This window comes from Schistocerca piceifrons, chromosome X (assembly GCF_021461385.2).
Source record: "Schistocerca piceifrons isolate TAMUIC-IGC-003096 chromosome X, iqSchPice1.1, whole genome shotgun sequence".
NCBI lineage: Eukaryota > Metazoa > Arthropoda > Insecta > Orthoptera > Acrididae > Schistocerca > Schistocerca piceifrons.
This window is the reverse complement of record NC_060149.1, coordinates 359,791,037-359,812,708: the sequence shown is the minus strand read 5'-3', so window position 1 is coordinate 359,812,708 and position 21,672 is coordinate 359,791,037. Positions and strand designations below refer to the sequence as shown.

General features: G+C 41.4%; 1 protein-coding gene and 1 non-coding gene across 2 annotated transcripts in view; one reads left to right on the top strand and one right to left on the bottom strand.

The window, feature by feature from the left end:
• The window catches only part of LOC124722353, a gene marked incomplete at its 3' end in the record, with an annotated part of 821,905 nt that overhangs the window by 71,498 nt on the left and 728,735 nt on the right, over positions 1-21,672 (top strand). The gene's annotated exons all lie outside the window — the stretch shown is intronic.
• Trnaa-cgc lies at positions 16,168-16,240 on the bottom strand. Its single transcript has one exon. It is a non-coding gene; the product is annotated as a tRNA-Ala (tRNA).

Genomic DNA, 21,672 nt, shown 5'->3' with positions numbered 1-21,672 from the left:
GTGTCTCTTCTTTCTTTATGTCCAAAAAAGAAAAAACAACAGACACTGTTCATATAAATATGTGAGCCCTGACGACAATTAATGATCAGTCAGTGATGATGCACACTTCGTCGTCCGACCTCTTGTGGGAATTAGCGTGAGGCTGCGAGCAGAGAGGGTAATGGGCAGGGACGCTACGTATGCAATGTGCGAAAAGTTGGAAATTTGGGTTGGACGGGAAGCATGCCAGGATAGCGGAAGCAGTTAAGGCGGGAAATACAGCTTGTTGCCATTGAATTTATTTTAATGCCTGATTGTGGCTACTGTCGGAATTTCAGTTTATTCACTTATATATAAGGCTGCGCGATCAAAAACAAATTGTTTCTGTCCTTTCGGATGTGTCCGAATAAATAGGGGACAGACGAAATTCTCATCCGTAGATTTGACCAACAAGGGAAGAAGGGTCCGACAGTCAGATTGTACCCTTACCTTGTTGGTTAACTGGTCGGTCTCAATTGTTGAAGGTATGTAGTGTTGCTGATGCTGAACCATTCGTCGGATGAATATGTTAAGCTTGGCTTGTTCACTAGTGTTGTTCTGAAGGTGTAAGTTATGTGTTGGTACAGATTTCCTTCCTCTCTTACTATTCCATTCCCTTAATCGTGAGGTCCACGATTGTTAAATCGTTGGATTGTTGTCGGGAGAAGTGAATTCGGTTTCATATCGTACACCCGATTAAAATTTTCTATTGCTTCCATGTATCATTTGGGGCGAAAATCTGAATGGCTGCTTCAGAAAGGCCACGGCTTATTTTTGACTGCCCCTGCTCACCGTTCTTGCTTTCTTTCTTTTTATCTCTAGCCCGAACTAATGCAGCGGATCTGAGACGGAACATTAAAACGTAAGCTGCGCTCCTCACTGCGTAGCAAACAAATCTATGGCTTCTCCTCCTCCTCCTCTTCCTTCTTCTTCTTCTTCTCCTTCCTTCTTGCCATTTACCGTTTTCTCTGCAGGGTCAACATTGTTACCTGTGTTATATGTGTTAGTGACATTGGTGGCCGGATGCCCTTCATAACGCTACAAAGCTCCCCAAACAGTATCTGGCGACTAAAGTTAATCTGATGTTTAAGTGTGAGAGAACTATGTGAATATTTGGGTAGCGTGTGTATGAGACGGGACGTGGATATCAGCCCGGTATTCATCTAGTTGGATGTGGAAAGCCTCCTAGAAGCAATTTCCAGGAGAGACGAGGGAAGCTGTGTAGCCACAAAAATTCATTATAGACTGGAAGTTCAAAAAAAAAAAAAAAAAAAAAAAAAAAAAAGAAAAGAAAAGGACAAGGTACAACGTATTGACATCGTCGTTTGTATGGCAAATATGTTGCTGTCAAAAGGAACGCGAAAATGAGCGTATCGCCTTATGATGGAAGCTGTCGACAAATATTTTGATGGTTTTCCAGTCGACTTTGTATTGTTAACTTGCGATCAGCCAAATTCGGTATTCCTGAAGGAAATTACATTTCTTTAATTTCAGTTTGTTTTCTTTCGCTCGACCGAGTTGGCAGATCACTTTCTATGATACACATCAACGTGTAATTTTCGATAGTGGCTTTTTGCTGAAGTTCAGATAATATATTTTTGGGACAGCAACGATGCTTTAGTGCAAGAATACCATAATTAAATCTGTACAACTAACGCACCGCTTCTTCATCCAACTGTTTTATTATTGTAATCTTCACCGCATGCATAACATATAAAAGGGGTAGTATTACTTACAGCCATTTCATAGACCGTACGCTAAGCAAATGAGCAAAGTTTAGGACCGGGGGATGAGGGGTGGGGGATGACGGGTGGGAAGTGAGGGTGAAGTAGCGGGCGCGATACGCTAAGTGACTAACTTTAAACACCATGTCAACCACACAACCACGTATTACTTACATTTGTCCTCCTTGTTATGAGCTAGTCACCTCTGTTAAGATTATGTAGGCCTTCGTTATGCAAGAAAACTTGCACCAGTGGAAAATGGACAGTGAAATTATCATTGGTTTGAGAGCGAACATTGCTCACATATTTTAGATATAGGCTATTCCTTACAAGCCTCAGAACAATGTCTTTGATGAAGAGAAATATCAGTCAGCAGCAGGCGGATCGGTGAATCCTTTGTGGAGTGCAACGCACTGTTACCGACTACTTTGCGGAAGTGTTTATAAATAACTCGGCCGCAATGCAGCTGATTCTATAACTATCTGAGTAGTCACTGAACTGCCTAATAATATCACGTAAGGCTCCGGGCCAGGAATAGACTCTACAGTAGAAGAAACTGCCAAGACGCATTCGAAAACATAAAGGTTCACCTGTGACGTGAGGACTCTCTTCCCCTCCTCTCTCTCTCTCTTTCTCACTCTCACTCTCTCTCTCTCTCTCTCCCTCCCTCTCTCTCTCTCTCTCTCTCTCACACACACACACACACACACACACACATATGCATATGTTCGAACACTACAAGTGTGCATATATTTTTCACAATGCGTTTTTATTAAGTGTTATTGACATGTGAGATATTTGGGTGAGATAAAGTAAAATACAAGAAGACATGAATATGGAATTTCACAATCAGTGAGTGTTTGGGTTTCGTCGGAATAATGTTCACAATCTAGTGACAGACGAAACGTAGCGGTTGGCTTTAGGATATACGTCTCAAATCAGTAAAACAACGGGCTGGAGCTGACATTCGTAAGACAAACATCCGCAAGGAAAGATTGCAAAGAAGCCACCAGTTCCTCATTTCCACACATTACTCCTTCCTTTCGTCGCTCTTTTGCGTCCTCTTAGACGAATAACATCTGCTTGTAAAGAAAACTGAATGAAAGAAAACTGACTGACAGTGTATATTTCACTGGCGTCTTAAAAGTAGCATCCTTAAGAAAGATTGTTTTCACAGGGTGTTATGCACTCAAAGGAAGGGTCGGAAACAGAACGCAACTGGTAGTTTCATGGCTCGCAGTTCGAGTTGAGATTCTGACCATCTGGGAATTCCTTTACACATAAAGGAAACTGTACACGAATATATTTTACAATCGCACACTTGTTACAAGGCTCCTTTAAAGAATCACACAAACTAGACTCTTACAAGTATTTATTTGTATTCTGTGTGGAGAGTTACTGGAAATCTCATCACAATTCAAATTTCACTTTCCTAGACACCACTATAATTTTCTTCCTCTGGTTTTCGGCAACAGGTGACACGCACGTTACCATAACAGTTACAAAGGTGACATCATACCTGACGTCTTGCATGCCAGAAGCTATCCTTTTCGCAGATATTCTTCTAGCTACATATTATGTGTACATACATGTAGACTAATCAAATACAACGCCATGTTCACCACTTTGCTGGTTCGTGTCTAGATCACGTGAATCGTACGAGTATTACAAAACCGGTCAGCATTATCATAAGCTACCTCCTTTAGCATCTGCTGAAGCAGAATGAATAGTGACGGCGTGACTTGTAGATGAAAAGGTTTTAGACATCCGTTCCTCAGTCAAATAGACAGTCATCGGTGTCATCGACCGTTCTGAAAAACAGAACAGATGACAGAATGTGGTGCATCCTACAGAGTGCTGAGGAAGGCACAAGTTCTTCGGACCACAATTTACATCGCACATTGTTGCAGAGAACTCCCACGTGGGCAACTATTGTAGCATCGCTATCATCAGTTACTACTTTACAAACCACAGGAACATCTTTACTTGATAATGAAACGACGGAGAAGGACTTTCTCACGTCATTCGAAATAGAGTACATCCCATACACACCACATCGGTTTCACTACTAGCTCCAGGAGGAAATTTATTCAACAGTAATAACAATGGGTAAACGAGTTGCTTTACTTACCCGTATCTGTCAATAAAGAAGAGGAAGAAACGAATATGAGACCATTTGGGCGAATAGTGGTGTGCTGTGTGTTATTTTCAGATTGTATTCGTGCAAAAGTCATTTCATATTCTCAAACAAAGAAGTGTGTAATCAAAAACACCGCGACGGGTGGTATGGCATGTGGTCAGCACAATGGACTCTCATTCCAGTGGATGATGTGGAAATCTCTTGTCTGGCTGTTCAGATTTGGGTCTTCCTGCAATATTCCTAAATCGCTTAAGGCAGATGCTGGGATGGTTCCTGTGAAGGACGCGGCCGACTTCTCTCGCTGTCCTTCCGCAATCCACGCTAGAGTTGTGTTTCAAATGACTTTGCCGGTGAAGGAACGTTGAAACCTAATCTTCCTTTAAAAACATTGCGTTTGCCCATATATAAACTACCGATAAATTTTTTTATAGTTTGGGCTGGTAGCCATTTTAGGGTAATAGATCACAAACCTTATCTGATGTTACAGCCTTTCAAATCCCCGATGCAGCAATGGTTAACAACGTGAACATAAAACACCGAAGAAAGAAATAAGAGGGTAAATATTGATATTCACATAGAAGTAATAGTTACCCAGCATCCTCAGATTCGTACAATACGCAACGTACTTGAACGGTTTTCTAACAAACGTGCGAGTGAAAAAGGGGGGGGGGGGGAGGAGTGGATGAGTCCTTGGATCCAGCTGTTGTGGAGACAACCATGTAACTCATCACACAGTGTGAAGCAAATGTGTCTCAGCCTGTTACAAACAGCCTTCTCGTATACCACAGCCCCGCAAGGACCACGACTAATGAACTGTGTGACGGGGCCAGAAGCCGAATTGCACGTGAAATATGGTGCGGTATTCAAACTAAGAACAAGGTGACTTGTTGCTCATGTATGTTCGTGCAAATGTTAATGGAGATGAAGCAGAACATCAGTTTCGCCCCCAGACAGCAATCATCGCAAAGGTCGAACAATCTGTCACCTCATTTGTGCAACTATTCCAGTAAACCGTGGATAGTGAGACCCTCCATGGATCAGTATCTATCGTGGAGGTACGTGAATCGCAACTTACGAGCAATAATCCAGGCGTGAGTATACAAGTGAATTGCCACATAGCCACGTTTTACGAAACTGTATCTGCAAAGTGTTTCGATTCAAGGAGAAAATTCTGCGGGTTGTTGTTTCGCATGGCCAACTGAAATACTGATGTCTGCACCGCGTATTTTAATCATCGACGAGGCCACACTTTAACAATATGGCATTATAAAATTATACAAAACTCACATGTGACCAATTGTCACGGCACGTTTGTCGTTCAGCGTCAATACCGGTTTCGATTCAATACATGTTCTGGTTTTGCCCACGACCACTCTATGAGCCTGTGCGTACTATTCCCACTTTGAACAATACATTTCCAATATCGTGGCTCGGGAATCGAGATCCAGTGCATTAACCTTTCATGTTTACTCGCCTAATAAACAGCACACTTGGTTGTGGAACATACGAAAATTGTGGTTTGCGCTACCTGGAACAGCGTATCCATAACGTCTCCGCAGCTGTACGGCAGAGCGCCGAATATTATCTAGCGACAACAGTGAGTCGTTGCCACGCATGTCTCGTTGCTCATACCGGACTCGTTGAGCATCGTTATATTTCCCGTAACGTCTTAAGTGTAACTCAGCAACAACGTTTCCTGTGACATATGTTCATCAGAAACTTTTTCTTATTTTATTCCTATGAATCACCTCCAATTTTTGTTAAAATCGTTTATAATTACCCTGTAGCATTTCAGTCATATCAAAAAGTACCCTATGGTCTATAATTGTACATTCACGAGTTATAAGCTCTACAGAGTGCCTTATAAACGTATTGTGGATAATGAAGCAAATATATGATCGTGAATTTACACAGTTTAGGCAGTTTAAATATAATGTTTGCAACAATACCTAGAGTATCCCAGATTTTTTCAAGTTGAGTATCCATGCACCGCAGCACGTTAAGAGTTCCCATAAACGTGTCCAGCGTTAATTGCCTGCGCATCGGATAATTTCTGCGTTCTCTTCTGTCTACTGGCCACCAGTTTGACAGTTAATATCGCTTCCAGAGCAAAAAATGACCACTGAAGTTTTCACAGAAAACGTAGAGGGTTTACTTTTTAAATAGCAGTCTCCTAGCCGTGCACGAACCTACTAGCTCCCTGACAAGACGGATCTGAAGGCAGCCGCCGCTACCACCCAAGTGAAAGCCGTACATCACAGCTCGCGACGCAGCGTTATAAAATATACCGTTTGTTTAGGGACGACGCGGCCGTAATGAAGGCTGCCCTCCCACTGCGACTACTTGGGAAACCGCTGCGTTTCCACAACTCCTAATATATACGTAACCATTGATTACGGGGTAGCAACGAAATCGATGGGACAGGTATAGCTGAGGACTTGCTTCTTCCAGAGCTCCGGCTCCGCTTTTAGGATATTTCAGCGCTTTCCTCTCTACTCACTCCTTCTTTCGTCTTCTCCTACTTTTTACCCCTACTTCGTTTTCCCCGAGCTGACCTTTAGTTTATTATTCATGACGAAAGTCGGCTAACAAAAGACCCCCGAAGTTATACAGCCGAATTCGGACTATCGATTAACGCAAAAAGATACTTCGCCGAGGAATTTCCCGTCGGAGGGCTCCAGCGGCAGTCCGTAGCGCGGTGTCCCTGGAATTAAAATTCCGTGGCAGGAGTTAGCGCTGGCGCGTGCGCTTCCATCAAATCGCCAAGCCCGGGGACTGCGTGATTGCGTGAGAAAGCTGCGGCAGCAGCTAAGCTCCTTCGCTGCATCTAGAGCTAGATAATACTCTAATATCGGACTATTTGGCACCATCACACGAGGAAGATTACTCCGCCGCGCCGCGCGGGCTGACCGTCAAAGTAAAGTGAAAATATTACCCGAGATTAGGCCCTCAAGCCGATTACCAGTTGACGTGGAACGTGCGGCTCTTCACGACGCCAGTTTTCACTTTCGAATTTCAAGGGGAAGGCACGGTTTGCCCGTAAAAATAGGCCGGGTCCCGCGGACACAAAGGGCGACCACTGGTCAGCTGGCCTGTGAATCGCCACCCGGCCACGCATTCACATACCGCTCCCGCTACGGCCGTGATATATCGCTCCCTGCTAACGAATTTACACACAATCCGTTCCGAAGAGTAACATAAATCTGTTGACGTAGTGCGTTTCCAATACGAAATCACAGCTACAAAAGAATTTTTTTCCCGTTTCCTCACATTTTGCTCTTTTCGTTAGTGCCTGAGAAAGATGAAAGCAGTAGACCTTCATAATTTGGAGTCCCGTCCATTGGTTGTTCGTCGAGAAAAACTAGACTACTACAACAGTTACCAATAAACCAATCTCCATCAATGTATTCGAAGCTATCCATCTTTTATTAAAGAAATAGGTGTCTCTTTCTACCAAATTATTTGGACGTACCGTTCAAAACCAGGGTCTGTTTGAGATAAAGGATGCAACGTATTTTCCTGTATTACCTGGATTCTTACAATTATATACGGTAACAGTCTAAGCAGTAATGAATATGATGTCACTAGGGGGATACTAAAATTTTCAGAGCAATTGTCGATAAAAGGCAATCGTGATGATAGATGGAGATTAAAGTTATTTACTTGTCTAAATATACAGGATTTTTTCTCATTCGGACCTACATTTAATCTATCTAAATCTATTATTCCTCTTCCTTACGTAATCTTGAGTTGCTGGGTCACAATCGATGATTCTTACTTCTTTCGCTGGATTCCTGAGCTAGGTGTCGTAGCATTCAGGTGCTTGACTCCTATCCGAGATGAGCTGGGTTCCAATATTTTGTTATTCCTGTACCTCAGCAGTTCTCTATCCTAATTACTGTTCTTCCCATTTTTAATTAATTCTCTTAACCATTCTCTCTACGTATTGCATGCAATCATCTCCTTCGTCAATTTGTGCACTGATGACATTAGATCGGAATTTTTCTGGTAACTTCCACTTAAAAGTGGATATGATGGTCAATGACCCCAGAATTCTTTTTAAGTGCATCAGTTTCTCCAAGTCCTTCATGAAGGAAGTACTCGTACTATCGTTTCTAGGCCTGTATGATACAGCATTTAAGCATACACTCTGAATCTTTCACTAATTCATGTCTTCTCAGTATCTGCAGGAAAATAGATCTAATTATTTTTCAAGATAAAACCATGTTAACTAAAGACCATTTTGAAACAGTTGTTTTTGAGCCGTCACTAATGCCAACAACATTACCTTTACAGTTCAACGGTAGTACAGCTATTACAGTTCCAAAATATATTTGCTCATTACTATTGAAATGTTTCTAAAATCATTATTAATAAATCAGGGACATATAGATATAACGCTAAATATCGTACTCTGCTCAGTCTCCATACTATTAATTTTCTGTGTGAATGTGCTCTCTACTGTGGTTGTATTACTTGTTAATGTGTTAATTTCCAAGGTGGCCGAGCGGTTCTTGCGCTTCAGTCTGGAAAAGCGCGACCGCTACGGTCGCAGGTTCGAATCCTGCATGGATGTGTGTGATGTCTTTAGGTTAGTTAGGTTTAAGTAGTTCTAAGTTCTAGGGAACTGATGACCTCAGAAGTTAAGTCCCATAGTGCTCAGAGCCATTTGAACCATTTTATCCAACTATAATTTCTATGCAGCAGTCTCCACAGTACAAATATTTTTAACTATTTCAACTTGACAACTTGAATATATGAGGGTTTTCAGTAAGTTCCCTAACTTCATTACTGAATTTAAGATACTACCCAACAATATTTTCAGTTACTGAACCTAGCTTGATATCTACTTCACTCAGTTTCTCACAAAAACTTCTCCACATACTGAGTATTTTCCCTGGAAACATTCATTTGTTTATCTCTTTTATTTACTTGATATTTTTTGGCATGTTAGTGTCCTGTTTAAGTTCGACTGTATTACCTTGTATTTCCCGCAATATCTGCACAATTAGACTTTCTTGAATATTCCCCATTACTGTCTACCCTGTTTTCACACTAAGTCATAATTTTCTATCGTGAAAATATTTTAAGTATCTACTCCTTCAACTTATAAAATTCAGAGTTTCACATAACGCTTACAATACTCTGTTTTTAAACTTACTATGGCTTTTTCGTCTCTCTTCTTACTGTCCGCATCGGATGAAATCGCCAATAATTCCACATGAGACCTATACTTTTCATCTGCCGCTTGCTATGGAAACATCAAAGTTCTCGTGGACTCACGTTATTTCAGTCAGCTCACCCGACGTTTCTGCACACCTTCGCCACAAATTTGATTCTGCTTATTGTTAGTGCAGCCCCCTATACAAAAGCCATGATACAAATAGCTGGTTGCATGCATTACTTATACATTATTAACTGATTCTCGTAACATACGGAAAAATAAAGCTTGCATTGATAGCCAATATAGTTTATTAGAATCACACCTTGAGTTACAATACATAAGGCCGTCACTCCGGCCAAATAAAAATAGACATCCCTATTCACTGCTGGAAATTATATAGAGCAACGTAGGCGACCTGACGTCCGGGTATTTAATTTCAGGTCGAGTTCACGTGGAACTCACAATCACTCAAGCCAAAGCTTCTCTTTTCTCGGTACTGAGCTAAACCTCACAATGTTGCTTACATTGTTTTCAGTTGGAGCGTATTCATACACGCTGTTCCTTGGTACGCAATGACTGGTGCATATACTCTTCTATCTGGTAATAAGTGTGAGGACAGAGAACTGATGTAAGATTTAACGTTAAAATAATTCCATGGTTTTGCATTGGAAAAACCACTTTCTTCTACCCAATAGTGCTGTTGTTGTTGTTGTGGTCTTCAGTCCAGATACTGTTTTCGTGCAGCTTTCCGTGGTAGTCTATCCTGTGGACGCCTCTGCATAACTACTGAAATCTATAGACCTCCGAAGCTTTAGTCTCCATCTACAGTTTTTACACCCACATCTCCCTCCATTACCACATCAACCATTCCTCGATGCCTCAGGATGTGTCCTATCAATAGATCACTTCTTTTAGTCATAAATTAATTTTCTCCAGAATTTGATTCAGTACCTAATCATTAGTTATCTGATCTACCCACCTAATCATTAGCGTTCTTCTGTAGCATCACAGGGTATATTCCCTTCCAGTCTGAAAAGCTTATCGTCCACGTTTCATATTCGTTTGGGGTTATACTCCAGACAATTAGTTTAATGAAAGACTTACTAATACTTAATTTATATTAGATGTTAAAAATTTTCTCTTTTTTGGGCGTTCTTTTCTCGTTATTGCTAGTCTTCACTTCATATCCTCTCTGCTTCGGCTATGGTCAGATATGTTGCAAAACTCATCTACCACTTTTAGTGTCCCTTTCCAAATGCAAATCCCTCAGCATCATCTGATTTTCCTAAGCTTCTCTGCATTCTGTAGTTTCTTTCACTTTTGTTGCTATTCATCTTATAACGTTTTTTCAAGACATTAACCATTTTGTTCAATTGACCTTCCAAGTCCTTCGCCGTCATCGGAAAGTCTCAAAGTTTACATTGCTCATCCCTCATTTTCGACTGTGTATCGTAGCAAGGTTCAAATGGTTCTGAGCACTATGCGACTTAACTTCTGAGGTCATCAGTCGTCTAGAACTTAGAACTAATTAAACCTAATTAACCTAAGGACATCACACACATCCATGCCCGAGGCAGGATTCGAACCTGCGACGTAACGGTCGCTCGGCTCCAGACTGTAGCGCCCAGAACCGCACGGCCACTCCGGCCGGCCTGTAGCAAGCCTAGGTTTATTGCAGGAAGAGGTCGAGCGGATTCTACAACACACGTAAAATATTAGTAACTTGAGCAAAATGCTTTGATCTGTAATACTTAACTTAGAGGGTATCCATGTCCACTTGAATCGTAGTATATACTTATGACTGTTGCCGAGTGCAAGCGTACTGTATGTACTTGAAAATCAGTAGAGTATAGTGACATCTTAATGTGTCTTTAATTTCAGTACACAGTTCTGACTAATAATATTCGCTCTGCCGGAGCTATGTTTATGCTGTTGTCTTAATCGACGATCACACAGTGGGGCGAGCGGGGCTGCGCTCTGACGTAAGTAGTCTTCCGATAGCGGCGGCGTATGGAATCTACTGTGGGCGCGTCTTCGCCGACGATTCTCATTCGTTGCTGGGTCGGGCACTGACTGTCTCTAGCTTGTGCTGCCGCTGTGAGGCACTGACTGTAGCCTGGGACTTCACTCTTCGGACTACACCACTTTCTTTTTGTCTAGTGCTACTAAAAATGGGATCCATCATTTCCGAACTGAGAAAACATGGAGATTAACTTTTGCTGTTTAAATAACCGCATATATCACGGGGATACCTGGCAGCTTCAGGCTGAGGAACCCAAGTACAAGTTGTACACGCAGCTAGCGGGCTGGGAGGGTACGCCGCAGATGGAAAGGTCAACACTCGGAAGTGGGGGCGGAGGATCGCTGCGTGCACATTAACACGGACGCGGCACCTGGAGGCACATTGTCTGCGCCCGCCCTCACAGTGGGCGGCCGTGATTGCGTCAAACTAACGAGCCGCTTCCTGTCTCGCCGCTCTCCAATAATTAATTCAATTACGGACACCGAGTTCAAGGGAGGTGGTCCGTAGCTGAGTTACTCTGGCGGGCCCCGGGCTCGCGTCCTCTTAAGCATCAGGTCAGACAGAAAAGTCTACCGCCGTAGAAAACAAGCATTGTCCTGTTCGTCGGTACATCACAGGGCTACGAAGCGTACTGTACGGCTTGGAAGTTACGTCTGATTAAGCTTTATAGCTGAATAACCGGACAATACTCAAATTCCACCAACCTGTTTACATTTGGTTTATGAGCTAGTGCCTCTGCTCGGAAAAGCTTTCAGTAGTCTTCGGGTTTCCGAACGAACTGTAGCGTTAGTTACTCGATTACTGTCTCAAGATCTATGTTCACACAGCTATAGTGCAGCTATAGTGCACCCATAGCAATATTGTCAGTAGGATGTTATTGTAAGGCGATATAACTCCTCACACAGACATATTTACTAAAAACCAAGCAATATGACTTCTAATTATGATGCTCAGTCTGCAAAACAATAGGGTGAGTTATGATACCCAAATGTACGAAAATTAATAACATTGTCACTCAATTTAAGAACTGTCGGACTTGATGGGCTAGTGGTAAAGCACGTGCCTGCAAATAGAGAGATCGCAGGATCCAACACCGGTCTGCCCACGAAAATTTTCAGTCTCCCGTTAATCAATCCCTCATTTCTCAACGATGTGAACAGTCGGCAGGAATAACTCGTTGTTCCGATTCCACGTTGAACTGTAGGTCCCCTTTCCCCGAATGGATAACTGGGGTACAAAGGGACACCCAAGTCTCCGAAATGGTGTCCAATTGAAACACTTGCACACGGTCGTCGAGCAACACGAAATTATTACTGTTAATTAAGGAAAAAGAGCTGAAGTATAAAGGCACCAAAACCCGAATCTATTAATTTATTTCCACGTAAGGCTTATTTTTCGTAATTTTTATGCAATTAAAAACATATGCTTATACTATTGTATTAGTAAAAATTTTCCGTAAATGATTCCTATGAAGTAAATGGCGACAGTGGGACAGTATAAGAGGCCATAAAACCTGGATCCTCGTTCAGAAACTGCTAACAATATCATTGTTACCCTGAAGCTAAAGCACTATTTAGAATACTGCACATGCATAAACGTGAAATCGACATTAGGAATATGGGGCGGAAGTAAATTATGGAATTCCATACCGACGACACCCTTACCGAAAATGTGATATATGAGGTTTATCGTATGATATCTGTAGCCCTATTCTCTCATTAATGTCATACAGGGCAAAGTACTGTTGTTTCCTGTTCGTTTTACGGCCAGGAACGTGTTGTAGAGTGGTTAGTGATTGAGGAAAAACATTTCTGGTAGACTAGAATAATAGTTTAGTTTCTCGTGCTTGGTGCTACCTTAACTCTCCTGTTTCCGTAATATTTTACTCTAAATAATGCGCAGCGCTGTTTATCCCAAGGTAACACACGAGTAATATTGGCGAAACATTTTCTTCATGGTCCAGCGGCGTTGTCGACGTCATGTCATACACACAGCGAAGTGGCTCAGTAATTAAGAGTGAATTCTCATTAACAGTAACGGATTTTCTAATCCCTGTTCGGCCGTCCATATTTTTTTCTTGTCTTTCCTAAATTATATAAAGTATCTGCGCTGATGGTTCCTTTGAAACCCACGCGACCAATTTCCTTTCCCGTTGTCCTCATCCGCCGTCGACGGGTTGTCAAACTTCAAGTAATAAGGCTGCGAATCTGTTTTGCCTCGCATAAATAAGTCTGATAGAAATTGTGCCTTCATTACCGGCACGATTAAGAGCTGTACTGGTTAATCCTTAGTTCCCTGTGTAGATTTTACAATACCATCGTAGTAAGACTTTCTGGTAGCTCAAGGTCAACACAGGGATTACTTATACTTTTTGATTATGACTCATTTGACACGTCTAAAAACTTGTCCTACTGCATGCGATGCTGGAATTCTTAATGAGCGCATATGTCATTAATGAGTAGGATCAAAGGGCATGACCCCCATAACCTCATAAGTACACGCGCTCGAGCACTTGTAACAGGAATGCGACTTAAGAACTTAAGAAGCCCCGAGAAAGCTACACTGAACACGGGCTTGTACGTTTATCAGAACACCTGGCACGAACAAACGCAGCCATTCCAAGTCAGATTTCTTGATTACGAAGAATGAAAGCAAAATATGCCCTTTGTTTATTTACCACCAGAATAATTCGTCGGCCATGAGCATAAGGAAGCCAGCCAGTTAGGAAAGTCACAGCTAGTTATACTCTCGCGTCGTTAACGTCCGCTACTGCCGCATTATCCTTTCTGGGCGAGACGCGGATGTCTGTCTTTATTCACCCTAGAAAAGTAGGACTGTCGTACACCAAGACGCGAATCAGACTACTTCATTCCGTGTTCTGATTATAAAACTTTTGTATTATCAAACGACGTAGAAATTTTGTCCGTAGATTGACATTCTAGTAAGTATAAAACTCGATTTAGGCGAATAGTTGAGAGATTAAAATTAACGACGCTGATTACCATCTGGAACTCACAATCATTTAAACTCATTATTGGATTCAGTGTGATCTACCCGCTTTTTGTCTCGAATAAAAATTATTTGCATAACATGGCATTCGTATTCATTATTTTATCGTAAAAATCTTATACTCTTGCTTCAACAGAGCACTTCTAGATTTCTGAAGTAAAATTCATTTCACTCAATACAATAAAAGCTTTCCTGCTTCACATGGTCAACTACGTAGATTTCTTTCCTGAAATTAAAGTTTTGTAGAACGTTTAAAAATATGTTAGAGACGTGGAACCTATTCGCAGCAATCTTGTATGCACGTTTTTCCGTCGTATTGGAAAATGAACGAGAAAGGAAAGGAAAAAAAGAAAAATGGAACTTGTATGAAATGTATACTGTTGTAATAATAATCCACCAGAGCTGTTTTTTTTTATTTTTATTTTTTTACCGCCAACAGTTTCGAGCGACCGTGGAAAATAAAATATTAAAATACAGCTTTCATTGGTTATACTGCAACAGTGTGTATTTCATACAATTTCTTAGAGCTACAGAACATCATACACGAAAAATATTTAAAAATGGAACTTCGGCGCCGGCCGGAGTAGCCGAGCGGTTCTAGGCGCTACAGTCTGGTACCGTGCGACCGCTAGGGTCGCAGGTTCGAATCCTGCCTCGGGCATGGATGTGTGTGATGTCCGTAGGTTAGGTAGGTTTAAGTAGTTCTAAGTTCTAGGGGACTGATGACCTCAGAAGTTAAGTCCCATAGTGCTCACAGCCATTTGAACCATTTTTTTGAACTTCGGCTTTTTACGCCGCCATTCAATTTTAGTCACCCTTTACTGCGGTTATTACTAAATTATGTCAGAATATACGACCAAGATATTTATTGCTGTGTATCTTTGCGTGTATTATCATAAATAAAACGCAGTGCCTCTGTGTTAATGGCACTTGAGACAAAAACTTCCTTATTGGCACTTATAACCAGTCAGGTTCCTATCATAGCACTTGGAAGGTTCTTTAAAAATTATTTATTTTCTTGTACTCGTATGTCTCATTATTTTTTACAGTAATGAGATGGGCAGCTTAATTCTGTGGTATCAGAATACCTTCTCAATTCCTTGGATACAAGTAATTTATGTACAAAAAGAGATACACTGTTCTTGGATTCTCTTGACAGAGTGAGATTTGACCCTTAGAACGTTTCCCAGTTCGACTCTTCAGACGTCGTCAGTGCTTCTCAGACTATCTGGTCATCTATCTTGCCATCATAATTTCACTGGGAAACTTTCATCAGGTAGTAAAGCCATATGATATTGTTGGGTGGAAGACGCGTAGAGGTGGTTCGGTAGACCAAACTATGTGAGTTGTTCGAGTAGTTACGGTGCTGGAACTTCATTCGGTAAGTCAAAGTTCCGACTGGCCATCCAAACGTAGGTTCTCCATGGTTCCCACCTCTCGATTAAGGCGAATTCCAAGGTGGATTCTTTGAAAAAGAACGCGACCGATTTCATTATCTTTCTATGTACACTCAAACTCTGTAGTCCGTCTCTAATGACGTCGTCGTTACCGGGACGTTAAACTTCAATTTCCGAACCATTTCCTCCAGGCTCTCAACTGTCAAGCCGCTTTTATGATTACAACTCACTACATGTTTCCTTCGCGCAGTACGAATATTTTACCAACTTTTCTCCATTCCTAAGCGCACAAGAGTCGATTGTAAGACGAGAATTTGCACCTCAAGACATATACAGTGTTTCCATCTGCAATACTTGTCTTACTTTATTAAATCTTTAGCATAAGATTATACCTCTTAATGAATATACTACGACAGCATTTCACTTTTTTTAAAATTCTGTCAATAATTATATGAAATACTGGCAAATCAAATTCTTGTTGCCATTGGAAGCTGTTAAATAGGCAGCCTGCAACTGGGGGTGGTGGTGGTGGTTAGTGTTTAACGTCCCGTCGACAACGAGGTCATTAGAGACGGAGCGCCAGCTCGGGTGAGGGAAGGATTGGGAAGGAAATCGGCCGTGCCCTTTCAAAGGAACCATCCCGGCATTTGCCTGAAACGATTTAGGGAAATCACGGAAAACCTAAATCAGGATGGCCGGAGACGGGATTGAACCGTCGTCCTCCCGAATGCGAGTCCGGTGTGCTAACCACTGCACCACCTCGCTCGGTCCTGCAACTGGTGTTGTGCACCGTGCACCGGGTTAGCCGATTAGCAACACAGATTTGGGAAGGGAGCGTGTTTACTAACCATTCGTGCAGTTTTTTGAAGTGGTTTGAGAAAATCTTATCGAGTCTAAACCAATGTTCTGACCAAGGATTTGAAATGTGCATCTCGGGGAAACGAGTTCGACGATTTGACTGTTCTCCCAAGTCGCCACTTGTCTTACTGTCCTTGCGCTGAGACGCCGTTCCAGCGTAGCACGTGCTAGTGTGCGCAGGCGACAAGATTTCGGTGACTGCAGCGTTACTCGCGTGCGAGCCGGCCGAGCACGGAAAGTGGTGGGCGTGTGTCCGCGTCCCGCAGTTGACGCCGGCCAGACGTACAATAACAGGACAGGCATACCTGACGAGCGGCCGGCCGTCGTGTAACTCATTAGAATTTATTACGGAGCTGATGCCGAGGTGGGGGCGCCTAACACGCAATTACGGGCCACGAGCTGACGGAACAATGCGCTCCCCGGTAATGAGCCGGCATTTGCCTAAAGAGCGCGTAGCCAAGCCACCTCTTCCGGAAATCTGAGAGGCAACGCAACCGGAAGACCACAGTGCCCATAGAGATTTGGTTGTCGCTCTTTAGATTCTCCTGCTTCAGTCGTTATTTACGCTGAAATCACTTCCCGATGACCGAAAAAGTGTTCCATCTTTAATCACCTTCGCTGGAAGGTACGCTGAACCACAACATTCAGAAGGCCTCGAGCCATACGACATTAGAATCGTTATTTCAGAAACCCGCTGAGAGCAATTTGTGAAGATTTCGGGAAACCAAAGAAAACATTATATTGTTGATAACAACACATTGTTTTGCTTCAAAACATCTGGAGTAGTAGTTAACATACTTTCGAAGTAGGTATGGCCTATGACTAAATCACAACAATTATCCCTTAATTTTAAAAAAATATGTATAATTATCTCAGTTAACGGTTTTCAGCAGTAAAAAATTGTTTTTCTAAAAAAACATATTTTGAAAGCTGAATTATTTATTTAGATATTGCATTGTGTTTTGATAAGAGAAACAAAATGTTATAAACAAACCTTATAGGTTCCTTCATTTGAGCGTGAAGATTCAGTTGCAACGGTATCAAAGTGACCTTGGCCTTTGTATGTATTAACTCTACAATGTACTTCCTTTACTCCTATTAATGTTTGCATATACGTATCTTGAGTGCTTTTAGTATCCAATCCATAAAAATAGTTCCAAGCCTTATTTTTTGCTTCATAATTAATTGATAAACTGCATTTACGTGGACAGTGGCAAGTAACAAATTTCATATAGGAACGAATTTCGTTGGCACCATTTTACCGTAACACTTCGTTTGTGATTGTCTTCATTAATAACACCATGTTTTCCTCTTAACTGAGGTTCGTCCACACAGTTACTGCTAGGCACTATAACGAAAACTGTGAAACATTATAAAATTAGAAGTTATTATAACTGCACTAGTGTAACATGCAGACAACAACTCCATGATGACTGCTGAGAAATGACGACAAAAGACATTTAGTGCAACTGGGAAAGCAGAAACAACCAACGCTGCAGTGTTGACAACAGACGTGGAACTTTACTGCAGAAATGCGCTATGTGATATCCATCGCCTGAACGGTTTCTGTACTAAACTCAGTCTTTGGTTTATATAATAACCCAGAAGACGCAATGACAGCTGATGGGTTTGTGCAGTAAAATTTGTGTTTACAGAATGAAGTATCGATTCTGTAAATATGCCATTTTGTGAAATAACTTCAGTTGACGGGTTTCGCCGGCCGCGGTGGCCGTGCGGTTCTAGGCGCTGCAGTCCGGAACCGCGGGACTGCTACGGTCGCAGGTTCGAATCCTGCCTCGGGCATGGATGTGTGTAATGTCCTTGGGTTAATTAGGTCTAAGTTCTAGGGGACTGATGACCTAAGATGTTAAGTCCCATAGTGCTCAGAGCCATTTGACGGGTTTCTGAAATAAACGATTCACTTATCGTGAATACATGGTACCAATAAACTTAGAGGTCTTTGGTTATCCGTGATCCGATGCAAAAGAACTCATTTGATTTGTTCCGGCAGTTCCCTCTGTGGCTGTATTGCAGAGAGAATACTTGCTGACCAGACCATATAAGCAATGTGTGTCGTCTTCTACAGAGAAGTGTTCGTTGATTCACTGAGCTCGCTCCTTTTTTTATTGGCTTTAGGGACGCACCCATATAGTCAGTCAACAATGGAGCGTCAATTAGAGCGATATGAACATAACGACAACACCCAGTCCCCGAACAGAGAAATACTTCCGACCTGGCCTGAAATCAAATCCAGGCCTCTTCGCTTATCAATCCGTCACGGTGAGCACGCAGCTAGCGAGGCGGACTCCCTCGGACTTCCGTCGTGTTGCTCTTCCGGCACATACCGTCACTTCACACACGAGGTACATATCGACTCACTCTGCATATGTAAATTCATCCATGCACTGTCACTGCTTTCATTACAACTAACAGTGTTGGGAAAAAAACTTAGTGACAGGAGTGAAAAGCTCTCAGAATAAGCCATACAGTAACGTCAGCATTTCACTTTGTTGTTAACAGGGAGTGTAGTGAGCCATTTAAATCTTTTTTTTATTTTTCTTTAATAGCGCCACAAGACAGATTTCTATTTAATCATTTACATCTTACGTTTGGCAGCCTATAACTAATTTCAGCCTCACTTAACGTAAAATAGAACATCTTCCATTTACACAGATTTTGAGTTCCAAGAAGTTCTACATGCCTGACACGACACATCCACATTAACACTGTCAATATATTTGATTATTAACACACACACACGAGAAATCGAAGTTAACTTTTGTACATGTTAGTAACGGGCAGAAGCTATTCTGTAGAAAGTGCTAAACATATTCTTCCATCATAAATTTTCCTTATGGTTTTCAGATTGTCAAGAAACTACTACTCAGAGTACATGATCTTGAAGTCCAGAACAATTTTGAAACTCGGATATCTGCAGATATGAAACAGCGTTCCTCAGTGAAATGAAATATATGCGTTTGTTGTCAAATTGTCAAGAAGACAGTAATTATTTCGTTTCTAGCCCATCGCGGAAAAAGGCGATGAGAAGAATCTAGGCATGTAATTGGGCCCAGCAATAACTAGTTACAGACCACCTGACAAGAGATTTGGAGAGCAGCAGATTATGCCTAGACCAGAGATCAACACATTATGTTAATGTATTGTCAAAGAGCTGACGTCAGTGCTACGCCAACACACGTCCTACAATTACTGCGTTCCAAATGAACTCGTCAAATGCCGAATTTGTGACTTTATAGCAAGGCTTCGCATCAGTTCATTAGCGAGTGAAATCCGTACAGATTGTATCGTCCGTGTGCTATGCAGCATTCGGGCATCTGATATATATTGTCGCCTACGGTTGCACGTAGCCAAAAGGTTATATCGCCTGTCTGCTGTGCTGCAATATGGTATCTGACCTATACTATTGCCTACGATCGCACGTGGCCAAAAGGACTCTGTAGATGCAGTTGTCATTTGTATCTTCGTTTCGTTCAGTTAAGCGTTATTTACGACTGATTTATTTGTAAATAACATACGAGTACGCATAACTTAACTGACGATGAAATAGTAAAACGTATATTGTATCTGAAAAATCCCCCCCCCCCCACTTCCGAGCTGATTATTGTGCTATAAATTACAACCGTTTTTCTTACATTTCTGCAGACAAATTATGATGTCATTCGCGAATTGGAAACTTCAGCTTTCTATAAAATCTGAGCACAAGTACTCAATCTATAATGACTAGCATTTCAATAAGAGTGACGTATAAATAAAGTAATAAAGAATTTGCGATGTTTACCAATTTCACTAATAGTTAAGGCATCATACTTGTACATACATCTTCGTTCGGTTGCTATGGAGGCAAAGACCGGCACTACATAATTGTATCTGAAATAAACCAGTTGCTGAAATATCCTAACTCATCAGGTATATTTATTCACACAGCTTCAATCTGTCGTCACATTGTTCTAAAAATATGAAATTAATTGGTACTGAATGAGTCAAGTTTTATTTATTTTATTTGTTTATTTATTTATTGTTCCGTGGAACCAAATTAAGGAGAAGTCTCCATGGTCATGGAACTAGTCAATACATGAAATTATAACACGATATTAGAAACAGATAAAATGAAATATAAAAAAACATATTCAGGTGACAAGTCGTAAGTTTAAGTAAAGAAAATCAACAATGTAACACTGGAATTTTTTAGCTCTTCCAGGAGCTCCTCGACAGAATAGAAGGAGTGAGCCATGAGGAAACTCTTCAGTTTGGACTTAAAAGAGTTTGGGCTACTGCTAAGATTTTTGAGTTCTTGTGGTAGCTTATTGAAAATGGATGCAGCAGAATACTGCACTCCTTTCTGCATAAGAGTCAAGGAAGTGCATTCTACATGCAGATTTGATTTCTGCCTAGTATTAACTGAGTGAAAGCTGCCAACTCTTGGGAATAGGCTAATATTGCTAACAACAAACGACATTAAAGAAAATATATACTGTGAGGTCAATGTCAGAATTCCCAGACTATTGAATAGGGGTCGACAAGAGGTTCTCGAACTTACACCACATATAGCTCGAACAGCACGTTTTTGAGCCAAAAATACCATTTTTGAATCAGAAGAATTACCCCAAAAAATAATACCATACGCCATAAGCGTATGAAAATACGCGAAGCAGACTACTTTTCGTGTTGAAGTGTCACTTATTTCAGATACTGTTCTAATGGTAAATAAAGCAGCATTTAGTTTCTGAACAAGATCCTGGACATGGGCTTTCCACAACAGCTTACTATCAATCCGAACGCCTAGGAACTTGAACTGTTCCGTCTCGCTTATAATACGCCCATTCTGTCTGATCAAAATATCGGTTCTTGTTGAACTGTGAGTTAGAAACTGTAAAAACTGAGTCTTACTGTGATTTAGCATCAAATTATTTTCCACAAGCCACGAACTTATTTCATGAACTATATTATTTGTTACTGTTTCAATATTACACACAAGATCCTTCACTATCAAGCTGGTGTCATCAGCAAACAGAAATATTTTTGAAACACCTGTAATACTAGAAGGCATATCAATGTCTCCCTTTTTATAAAGTGGGTTCACTACCGAGTACTTTAATCGGTCAGGAAACCGACCACTCCTAAAGGAAAAGTTACAGATACGGATAAGTACTGGGCTAACATACACAGAACAATACTTCAGTATTCTGCTAGATACCCGTCATATCCATGAGAGTTCTTGATCTTTAGTGATTTAATTATTAACTCAATCTACCTCTTGTCAGTATCATGGAGGAGCATTTCAGGTAACAGTCTCGGAACACTTTTTTCTAGGAGCGCTA